Source organism: Miscanthus floridulus, chromosome 11 (genome assembly GCF_019320115.1).
Source record: "Miscanthus floridulus cultivar M001 chromosome 11, ASM1932011v1, whole genome shotgun sequence".
Classification (NCBI taxonomy): domain Eukaryota; kingdom Viridiplantae; phylum Streptophyta; class Magnoliopsida; order Poales; family Poaceae; genus Miscanthus; species Miscanthus floridulus.
The window spans coordinates 98,200,312-98,212,122 of NC_089590.1; the positions used below are offsets into that span (position 1 = coordinate 98,200,312).

General features: G+C 45.8%; 1 long non-coding RNA gene across 3 annotated transcripts; it reads right to left on the reverse strand.

Moving 5' to 3' along the window:
- On the reverse strand, positions 1-7,396 carry LOC136494162 (uncharacterized). 3 transcript variants are annotated; one of them, XR_010768534.1, is made up of 5 exons: positions 7,130-7,396; positions 6,844-6,994; positions 6,566-6,638; positions 6,198-6,349; positions 1-159 (listed from the first exon to the last, which is right to left on the reverse strand). It is a non-coding gene; the product is annotated as an uncharacterized lncRNA (long non-coding RNA). The 3 variants fall into 3 exon arrangements; XR_010768533.1 differs by having other exon boundaries at positions 1-509; XR_010768532.1 differs by lacking the exon at positions 1-159 and having other exon boundaries at positions 5,337-6,349.
- Positions 7,397-11,811: the final 4,415 nt, after the last annotated feature.

Here is an 11,811-nt window from a genome sequence, read left to right on the forward strand (position 1 = left end):
TTGGCAGCAAAATGTCTTCAACAGGTCTCCAAGCTCCTCTACATTCAGAAGCTGCCCTCAGAACTACCAATCAACTGGTACATGATCTTCTGAATGTCTAGTGCACTCATCTGTTTTGCCACAACACACTTTAAGAAGAGGTGAATCGTTTCTTCCTCCCTACAACGTTTGAAAAGTCAAGTGACAAATCTTTGTGAAGATCAACACAGGCTTAAAGAAAAATAATATCCCAAGAAGTTACCTACCATCCATCTACAAAAGTATAGGAGGACTTGAATTGACCCAAGAGAATACAACATCAGCTGCTATTTGGTTCTAGAAGAAATTAAATGACAATTAAAGTAGGCAGTGCAATATCCAACAAGAACCTTCCAACTATTTTAGAGAGCACCTTGCAAAATTCTTGTATCTTTTCTCTCATAATTAGTAATCCACAAATTGCCTACAAGATCGCTTTCACGTTGTTCTTGAAAAACCTTGGAAATTCTCGGTGGCCAATTAAAAGATCACTGTCATTTAATTGGTTAACCAGAAAATGAGTGAAAGAGTATATTTCAGATAACAAAACTAGGCCATGAATTGCATAACAAGTAATGATATTATTTTACGGGAAGTATATACTTCTAATTCCAAAAAGACAGGAATGGACAATATATATGTATCTATTTGGGATCAGGAACGGACGGTAAAATCCAAAAAGAATATATAGTTTCAACAAACTGACTCTAACTTTAACCAAATGAGAGTCGTTTTCACTTTCTACAAACGGAGATAGGCAAACCGTTGAATCGATGGCACAAGCAAATGTTTCTTATTCTTCCTCAACAGCTCAAGCAAATATATACTTATTAAGAATCTAATTATTCATAGATTAATGTATGCAACCTCAGTGAAAATAAAAATACAACTTTTGTCAGCTAATTTCAAAGCCGATCAAGCTTCCATTCTTTTATCTGCTCAGCTATTTTTAAAACTGATCAAACTTTCATTCACCAAACCTTAAGTATTTCAGATAAATGTGTTTCATTTTCTAAACAGGAAAGCAATAGAACTTAAAAGTTATATGTGAACCCACAGACTGATGCAAGTTATATGTGAAACTTCTGCAAATGCCTATCAATTCATTAACAATTTGACATAAAAAATCGGCTCAAAGAATCATGATAAAGAACAAGCTCATACAAGCTAAATCTATCCCGAGGACGTGATCTGCCATACAAATCGGTAGACCTTGCCATATGAAAGCAAACCAAAATTGCGGCATGGCACTAACGCTTCCGTCAGACCCGGCCACAGTACGAGCTTGGAACTACGGACCTGGTTCTAGTTTCCATCTTGCAAGTCACAAACGTGTGCCTTGATTCCCCTAACACTACGCGTCAAGGTCACCGAAGTGCACGAGAGGCCGGCTGTGGCAGAACCTCCTAAGGAATCGGGCCCACGTGCACCTATCGTTGTTTTACCAGACCTCGGATAGCGTTCACGAGTTCCCAACAACTTAACAGGTCTGTCGGGTGTCCTCGGAAAACCCGAATCATCCACAATTCTCTTTTCAAACAGGATCCCAATCACAGACATTGCAGATTACAACAGTTTATTCAAATATATACATCAGAGTAAAAGATAGCGAAAGTCTTAAGATAACATAGTTTATAAACCAGTTGTTTTCGAACTTACAATACCATAAGTGTCATACAACCATAGTAGCGGGATAATATTACATTAACTTTATTTATCATATAAACTAGTGCCTTGTCCAAAGGCCATTCATCACTCCTCATCGTCATTGACTTCAAACATAGACATGCAGCAGGGACCAAAACAAGCCTGCGCATGCGACTCACCTGCAATAAGGGTTAACAAACACTGAGTACAAAAGTACTCAACAAGACTAACCCGACGTAACAGGGGTGAAAGACTTTAAAGATGCAGGTGTTGGGACAAGATAAGGATGTAGCAAGATTCAAAAGTTCTTTGCCAAAAGCTTACTATTCTTATTCTATTTTCAAGTTTTACCCCTAAGTTCTTTTAGTTCATTATCTCAACTAAATATACATTTCCCATATTCCATTCCTTTTCATTCTATTCTTTTCTCATATTTTAGTAATTCACCAGTCCTGCATTGCTTCTGTAATGAATCGAGTCTCCATATCGACGGAGCACCGGCAATTCGAATTAATTCAAGTCCCAGCTGGGGATTCCTTATCACACAACATATGTAGAACTTAATCTTGCATATATCAACCTCGCTACCGGATCCTCCTATACAAAGCCGTCTCCACGCCACCCGAGAGTACAACACACCTCAAATCTGGCCACATTCTAGCCACGAGGGTACACGCTACTCCCGCCATCTCTCCACTCCCAGTGCGTGGGCATTCGTCTTAGTATCGGATTAGCCGAAGTAGGCTTACCGGAGTATGTGACCAGTACTACAAAGTGTCTCGTTCAGAAGATCCATAATAAGTGGCCTTTAAGCGACATAGTCGGCAACATTACCCAACATTCAAGATAAGCCACCCGACTAGTCTCTAGTTCATTCTACATTCTTTCTTTCTTTGGCCAGTATGCCATCTTTGATTGTATTGAAACTTTTACTTTGAAAACCTATCATAAGCATACTAAGCATTCTACGCCTTTATAAAATGAAAACATCTTCAAGGATGGTAAACAATTAACAAGGTAGGCAATGCATCAAGTAGGTAACATTTGAATTAATCAACTTAATGCAATAAGTAACATATGGGATAAACTTTTCAAAGTAAACAAGGTAATGGTTTAATGCATAAACCGAGGCTTGCCTTCGTTGACGATCTCAGGTTCTGGATCAGTACCACAATTATCGAATCCCGTGACAACCGGAGATTCTTCCAGAACTTGCTCAACTAGAATTGTTTCACTCTTGGGTTCTACACGAAATAATAGCATATGCTTCAACATGATGATAATGTAAACATGATGCTTTCATGGTGCATGAAATATAACAACACCTTGAATACAACTTTCCTCTATGGTACAGTTACAAGCCAAACTAACCAAACCATATTCGTAACGGATGTGACCACTCCAGCATAGACCACTTCGGCGAGCTCTCCGACCACTTCGGTGAACTCTCCGACCACTACGGCAAACTCTCCGATCACTACGGTGAACTCTCCGACCACTACGGTGAACTCTCCGACCACTACGGTGAACTCTCCGACCACTATGGTGAACTCTCCGACCACTACCGTGAACTCTCCGACCACTATGGTGAACTCTCCGACCACTACAGTGAACTCTCCAACCACACTGATCTTGAAACCCTACTGGTCACAAAACATGACCAGAACAAGATCAAACACTAATCAAACACTTAGGGTTTGCTTTTATTTATTTTTGAATTAATTTGGAAATAAGCCCAAAATGAACTTGTTCCAAATGACCTCAAAATTTTATGTAAGCTTCCTCATGACAAATTAGTGTACCAAAACAAATTTCATAATTTTTGGAATTATACAGTGGCCTACAAAAATCATGGAAATTGCATTTATTAATTAATGGACTGAATATTTGAACATTAAAAATATATTCAAATTTCAAGTTTCAAATTTTTGAACCATAATAGAGCATGTACAGAGGCTACACACAAAATTTCAGAATTTTTGGAGCTATGATTAATTTTCTACAAATTTCCAAAGATTCAGCACTATTCAAAATCAGAAAATAACAAAACATCACTGTTCTTCTTCTTCCTTCTCACTGACAGCCCGACCCCACTCGTCAGTGACTCATACAGGTCACAGCGGCGCTGCCATCACTGGCCGGCCCAAAATGCGCTGACGGTGACGCTCTGGCGAGGCAGACCGCACCCAAATGATCTACACACTCCTACGAACTCATCCCCGCCCTTTGAATGCCAGAAGGTGCACCGGAGAAGACTCCACGCCGGCCATGGCGGCTCGAGCACGACGGCTCACGGCGTAACCCCGGCAACAGCGCAGTAGAGTCTAAAACAAAGTGAGGATAGCGTTCAGTATCTCACCACGATCACGCCGGTGCGGTTGGTGAAGACGGAGACGGTCTGGAACAGCATGGCCACGTCGAGGCGATGGTGGCGGAGCTCTGGCCGGTCTCAGGGAAGAAGACGTTGCGCCGGGCGATTCCGGCCAACCCAGGCGACGTGAGCAAGCCGTAGAGAAGCGCAAGACTGAGGCGATCGCGTTGGCGTAGCTGGGCACAATGGAGGCTGCTCGACGGTGGCTACGGCGAGCGGCGGAGCAGAGCAGAAGGGGAAAACGGGGACGACGGCGGCGGCTGCTGCTATTTATAGCCGGGAAGGGGTTGCCTGGCGTCGACATCGCACACACGGACCCGCCACGGCACCAGCTGCGTGTCAAAGCACGAGGAAGTGGCACAATTTGATCGGCGGCGACAACCGCGTGGCGCCGGCGGCAAGCAGAGAGGTGGCGCCGGCTGCTTTTTTTAAATTTTGAAGTATTTACAGAATTGCCACTGCGTTAATTTTGCAAATTACTCCTAATTTTTCTAAAGAAGTTGAAAATCTCCAAAAATGAAAGTTGCTCAATTTTTCAAACTCTACAACTTTGCTTCTAGGAACATTTTCAAATTCTGCCTCCATTTTGAAATTTGAATTTGGGGGTGCATTTGAGTATTTAAACCATTTCAAAATTACTCCAAATTTTATATGTAAACTTGAAAAACTTTGAATACCAAAGTTGATCCTTATAAAATAATCTTCAACTTTGCTTTTTGCCTCAACCCCAAATTCCACATGGATTTTGAATTAGTCAAAAGGGGCAAAAAGGACTTTTATAATTTGAATTTGAATTCAAATTTGATTCGTCTTCCTTTTACTTTAACTTTGATTTTTGACCAGTAAAACGGCCCATTAGGGTTATTTGAGTCAAATGACACATGGCCTCACATGATCACATGAAATTTGACCCTTGTGGTCATGATCTTTATTTAGGGTTTTGAAACACATCACATGAAATAACATTATGAAATAAGGCTTATTTAGTGAATGCATTCAAAATTTTCTACTTTATAAATGCTTTGCAATGCTCATGATGACATGGCAAGTTTTAGTGTTAGGTTAAAACACCAGAGGTGTTACAGTCAACGCCATCCTCGGGGAGCAGCAAACCTTGATAAAAAACTGACCACAACAAATCATTATCATTTATCAACATCGTCGTTTGTGCTGTTGTCCTCGCCTTCATCATCATCAGGGTTCTCAGGCCATGGGAAGGCCTCTCAGTGGTGGACCACGAAAGCGACCTCTAGGGGATGTGGGCGCGGCATGGAGCGCAGGCGTTCGTTGTCGTAGAAGCCGAGGAGGCGGGGCGGGTGGAGGACACGGAACCTGCGGAGGAAGTCCGGATCGGAGGCGATCCGGTACCATCGCTTGTAGACGGCGGCGCGGTGCGGACGAGGCAGCTGGTGAAGCCGAGGCGGAACGGGATCTCACGGAGAATGTCGTCTTTGCCGAGCACCATGCCAATCAAGGCTGCAGATGCAGCCACCGCGAGCGGAGAGAGCTTCCTGTCCTTGCTCTTTGGCTTCATCGCGACAACAGTGGCACAGATCGGCGGCTACGGGGCAACAATGACATCCTCCGTGAGATCCGGATGCAGCCACCGCGAGCGGAGAGAGCTTCCTGTCCTTGCCCTTCGGCTCCATCGCAACAGCGGCGGCACAGATCGGCGGCTGCAGGGCAAAGACGACATCCTCCATGAGATCTAGATGCGGCCACCGCGAGCAGAGAGAGCTTTCTGTCCTTGCTCTTTGGCTCCATCGCGACGGCGGCGACACAGATCGGTGGCTGCGCGGCGCGTACAGGAGAAGCAGGCGTCGCAGCGCCACGGGGGAGGGTGCGGGTTGGAGTACCATACACCGCGTTGAAGTGCGAGCAGGGTGCAGGGGTGAGAATGCGGGTGAGAAGCCTGGCATCCCATGTCGAATTATGGCCATCGGATTTAGTTAAGGTGTTTGATTAATCCTTGATTTTAATGGTGCTGAATTCGTATGTGTACTTTTCTAGGTGCGCAATGGTTGGAGGCTCTCAGCGGGGGATGTTTTCGTGGGGGGACCTAGTATAATTTCGACTGGTCCATTATAGTAGAGATACATACATTCAGATTTAGATTTTTTTTTGTAAAAAAGGGAAAACTTACTACTGTAATTTTACCTACCTAGAATCAGCCTTGGCCAAGCAATGGAGAATCTGTAAGCATCTAAACCCATCTCATGCATAAGCTTCACATCTTCCTGACAAATATTTTTGATACTTGCCTTTAAGATTGTGCTGGTACTCCCTCAGACCTTGTAATGGTGATACTGCCTACTGTAATCATGTGGAATGATGCACCCTCATGAGTAAAGTGTGTAAGTAATATATGTTTTACACAACTATTGGAACAACATTCTGATTTTTTTTTGTTAATACACAGTAACCAATTTTCTATCAGACTACCATCTTTTATTGAATCTACTAATAATTTGACATTCACATTGGTAAAAGGAAAACAATCTACAATGACATGGACAACAAACATCTGACCTGATGAACCTTGACCCAGCAAGCCTGCTCCTTCAGTAACTATGGTGTGAAGCTGCATTCCAAAACAAATTTTCTGCATGGTGGACAAATATAATATTGAGACCAGATTTTGAGGCAAATTAATAGTATTTTTCAAAACATATATCTACGAACAAATTCATTAGCAAATTTTGAGGTCATGGAGGAGTCATCTGCTATCTTGTGTAGCCATTACAGACCAAATCAACCATTAAAGAAGGGGTGGGGTGGGGAGGGGGAGCTGAGGGTGGCAATCTGACCTGGCATATGAGAAGGCCTACTCTTGATGCGGTTAGAGTAAAGGGGCTACACCAGACAATCACTATCCTCTGATGAACACATTATTGCCCCTAGGTCTGCTTTGTAAGCATTCTATCAAACACCTTGTAGGCTATAGCCATGGTGCATGCACTTCACCAAAATAGAGAGCATCAGGACTGTAATCATAATGAGCGCTGATCCGCTACATCAGGCGGGCAGAAGAGAGACGGGGAAGAGGCGCAAAAACCAAAAGGAAGGTGGGCATGGGTCATGTGGTGAGCTTACCAATGAAAGGCGTGGCCTGGCGACGGGCGGATGAGCCGTGCACGCCCCCACGGCGAGCAGGGCTAGGCGGCGGGCTGAGCCGTGCTGCGGTGTCAGCCTGGTGGCGTGCTCGGCGATGGGGATGGCGGGGCTGAAGCAGGCGGTGGAGGCGCGGACGGAGAGAGGACGTCAGCGACGGCTGCTGGAGGCGTGGGGGACGTTTCGATGTCAGCCTGGCCTACTTCGGGAAGCGCCGGCGGGGCCGTGCGCGGTCGCGGGTTGCACCGGCGGGCCGACGGCCGATCCAGGGAACCCTAGCGGGGGAGGGCTAGGCAGTGCACAGTGAAATAACCTGGAGGGCTCGAAGCTTCGAGCCGTGGTCACGGGGTGCGGGCGTGGGCGACTGGGGAGAGGGAGGGGAGATTTAACTTTTTACCATTATAAAGGTTGGCACCTCATAAGATAGCATCTTACCGCTATATTTTCACCAGTAAAGACAGAAAACAGATACAAAAATGTCACTTTTGCTCACGTGACACGTCAGCCCTCGCGCCAGCAGGGATCCAAGTCAGCATATGGGCGTCAAATGTCTCTCCTGCCCCTGCTCTCTCCTTCTTGTCGCACGGCGTGGCTCCCTCTCTCCCTCGTCGCACGACGCGCCTCTTTCCCTCCACTCTCCCTCTCTCTCGTAGCTCGGCGGTGCTACCCTCCCTGTGGTGTGCCCTCTCTCCTCCCTCCGCACTATCTCTCCCTCCCTCCCTTGTCAACGCTCGCGCTCGAGCAGCAGGTAGCTCCACGGTCCTCCCCTCTCGGCGGTGATCCTCCCTCCCTCTCCTTCAAGCGCACCTCTGACGACGTGGCGAGGAGCTCCTCCGTCTCCTCCTTTGGTGGCGCGGATCTAGGTGAGGAGCTCCTCCCTTTCCCTCAAGCTTCTCCGGTGGTGCGGATCCGAGCGGGGCAGCGCAGATCAAGGGTGTGGCGGCGCAGATCCAGAGTTGGGCGGTCCGTGCACAGGTCGAGCATAGGTCCGTGCACAGATCGAGCAGCGCCGTGACGCCGCGACGGCCCACGCGTTGTCCGAGTTCTCGGTGAGCTTGCAGAGCACCTCGTGCCGCCATCTCCTTGGCCGCCTCGCTGTCGGCGCCCGCGTCGAGGACACGGACCATGGGCGCGATGGCGCAGCTGACGACCAAGTCCCCCCTATGCGCGTCGGACCCGGCGATCACTGAGACCGCCTGCAGGGCCTCCTCCTGGACGCGGGCTTCGGGGCCCTCGCCGCTCTCGGTGTCGTCGCCCTCGTCGTGTGCGCCACTGTCGCCCTTCTTCGCCGAGGAGCCGCTCCTCGACGAGCTCTAGCTGCAGGAGCAACTCGTGTTCCTCATTGACACCGGCCACCAGCTGCCCCTTGCTCGACGTCAGCTCGAGGAGATAATGCGCGCGCGTGCTCCCGGACATGCAGACCTTCTCTGGACTGATGGAGTACCTGGCCAGCGCCGGCGACCTCAAGGGCGTGCATCGGCTGCTCGGGCTGGTGTGGCAATGCTCGCCCTGAGGGTGTTCGACGAAATGCGCGCCGCGTGGGTAGAGAGAAAGAGGTGGAGAAGGAAAGAGCATGGGTAGGAGAGACATTTGACGCCCGTATGCTGACTTGGATCCCTACTGGCGTGAGGGCTGACGCGCCACGTGAGCAAAAGTTGTATTTTTGTATCTATTTTCCGTCTTTGCTGGTGAAAATATAGCGGTAACCGTTGAGATGCTATCTGAGGAGGTGCCAATCTTTATAATGGTAAAAAATTAAATCTCTCGAGAGGGAGGAGGAGGCGCGCGGCGGATAAGTGACTATGTTTGATCCAAACAACATGTGCCGATGGATTTGAGTGAGCCAGGCAAAGGAGAAGTTAGAGGGATCTAATGACGTTCGTTTCAAGGGTGTTCTGTTTTTGGATATAGTTTTTTTTCGCACCTAGGAGAGATCTTCACTGCTGGAGATATTTGTTGGGTAGCTTTAGAAAAGTTTACATCGATGCATTATATATTGGTAGAGAGTAGAGAGCAGAGATCGCTACTTTGCTATGGTATCCTGCTAGCTAGTGGTACTCGAAATCGCTTTGTCGTCTTTGCATTGGTCGGAGTAAAGTAAAGTGAATCACTGCACTGCACGCACCAAATCTCTCTTAAATTCTACTTCTGCTTTCATGACAGTACTAAAATTGACTCTACCAAAGTAGGAGTACAGCGTTGCTCATGCTCTGATTAGTTTTCGCCCACACAACAAATAGCTAGGGCCTGTTTGGGAGGGTGGCCCGATAGCCCAGCTACGCCCGTGGGCTGTAACTCCCCTGTTTGGTGCACCGGGCCCAGCTGCTGTGTCGAGGCGTGTGGTGGCCGTCATCATGGACGGGCCGTGGTGCTGGTGGTGGAGATGCTAGGAGTTGGAGGCGGCGACGGTGGAGAGGAACATAAAGGCGAGGAGGGGCAGGTGGAACGACGGAGCTGCCATGGCTGCTCTGCTCTGATGCGGACAAGGGGAAAGGCTGCTGCGGCCTGCGGCCGAAATGGATTGGGCGGTGCTGGAGGAGCTGACGGCACGGAGATTGGTGGCCGCTACTACTCCGCTTCTCTGCCTCACCGCGCCTAGATGCGGCCGACACCAACTGCTCGTCCATGTGGTGCTGCTACTGCCGGTGGTAAGGCTACCAAAGGTTGCCACATCTACTCGTATAGCCAAACAAACACAGTTATTTGGTCCAGCGAAACAAACACGAGAAGTTGCACCATAAAAGCCAGGTTAAAGCCAGGCTAGGGGGCAGGGACACCTTACCAAACACGCCCCTAGTACTATATCCCAACTCAGGCATTACCTATCCATGCATGCCACTAGCATGCAGGAGGGAAGCTGAAGCTGCTTGGGACAGTGGGAGTGGCACGCACCATCAGCAGCAGCTACCACTCTGATTCATGCCACTCCAATCTGGTCCTGGCCCTAACGTCCGTCCATTCTTCTCATCTCGAACTAAAATTATTCAGTCCGGTAAGTATTCTGTCGGCTTAAATTGCTTTGAATTGAAGATCGACAAACTTTATATTAGAATTGTAAAGCTCGATAACTTTAAAGCTTTAGTTGACAGTATTTGTATTTGAGATTAGGTTGGAGGCTTGGCCGCTTGGGGCATAGTCGCACAGATATATTCAAACGATTGTTATGTCACTTCATTCCAAGCCACGCCCCGGCCGTGGTGACGACCCAACGCGCGAAATGGACAAAGATTTTGATTTTGTCCATGCGGGCGAATAACAAGAGGCGTACTATGTAATATAGCCCATGGACCAGGCCACGATATGGGCCCTTCAAATAGTTCTTTTTATTTGGGCCTGGACAGCGGGAACAAGGAAAAAGTCCACGACTTTTACGAAAGTCCGTTTTTCCTCCCTAAACTTCAAAACCGGGTAAAACACCTCCCTCAACTTATAAAACCGTTCATCTTACCTCACTGACCTTATTATAAGCAGTTTTGAAGGCGGTTTTGTCTTTTTCTTATTTATTTATTTATTTATTTCGACTGAATCTTTGAAAAATCATAGTAAATCACAGAAAAATCATAAAATAGAAATTCTAATTTTGTTGGACTCCATATGAGTAGATCTACACGGTGAATATATAATATGATATGATTTAGTACAAAGTTTTTATTGTGGCTTTAGATCTATGCTTTTCTATAATTAATTATAATAATTCATAGCTGCAGTTTATATGGTCTAATTATGATGAAATTTTTATGGTGGACTAATTATTATATGATTAAACTATAGTAAAAATTTCATACTCATTGGATCATTTATAGCTTAGTTATATATTTATTTATATTTAACAAGCATACACCTAAATAAAATCTATAACTAAATTATACATGATCCAATGAGAATGAAATTTTTACTACAGTTTAAGCATATAATAATTAGCCCACCATAAAAATTTCACCATAATTAGACTATAGAAACTGCAGCTATGAATTATTTTATTTAATTACAAAAAAGCATAGATCTAAAGCTATAACAAAAACTTTGTGCTAAAGTATACCATATTATATGTTCACCGTGTATATCTACTCATATAGAGTCCAACAAAGTTAGATTTTCTATTTTATGATTTTTCTGTGATTTACTATGATTTTCAAATATTCAGCTAAAATAAAAAAAAGACAAAACCGTCTTTAAAACCGCTTATAACCGGGTCAGGAAGGTAAGATGAACGGTTTTAAAAGTTGAAGGAGTTGTTTTGGCTGATTTGGAGTTCTGGAAGGAAAAACAGATTTTCACGAAAGCTGAAGGAGCCAACGCGGACTTTTTCCCGTGAACAACTATCTCTGATCTGTTCGTGTTGGTCCGACCTCCCGCAGAATGTACTAGTCTCTCTCGGTTTCAAGTCCATAGCCCATTGCTGTACGTTGCATTACTGCAGTAAGCAAACGTGCTTACACGTTGCGACATCTTAGAATCAGACTCCATGCTATTATTGGACGTGATTTGTTGCTTGTGAGTCCGGATCACATGCAGGATACGAAGAGCATGAAAGCATTTTGGGAAATAATAAAATAAAAAATACAGTTACAAAAATCCCTTCACACTTTAACATTAAGGGGCCGTTTGGATCCTTCATTTTGGAGGAATTGAAATCCATATAATAGATTAGGCAATTTGGTTTG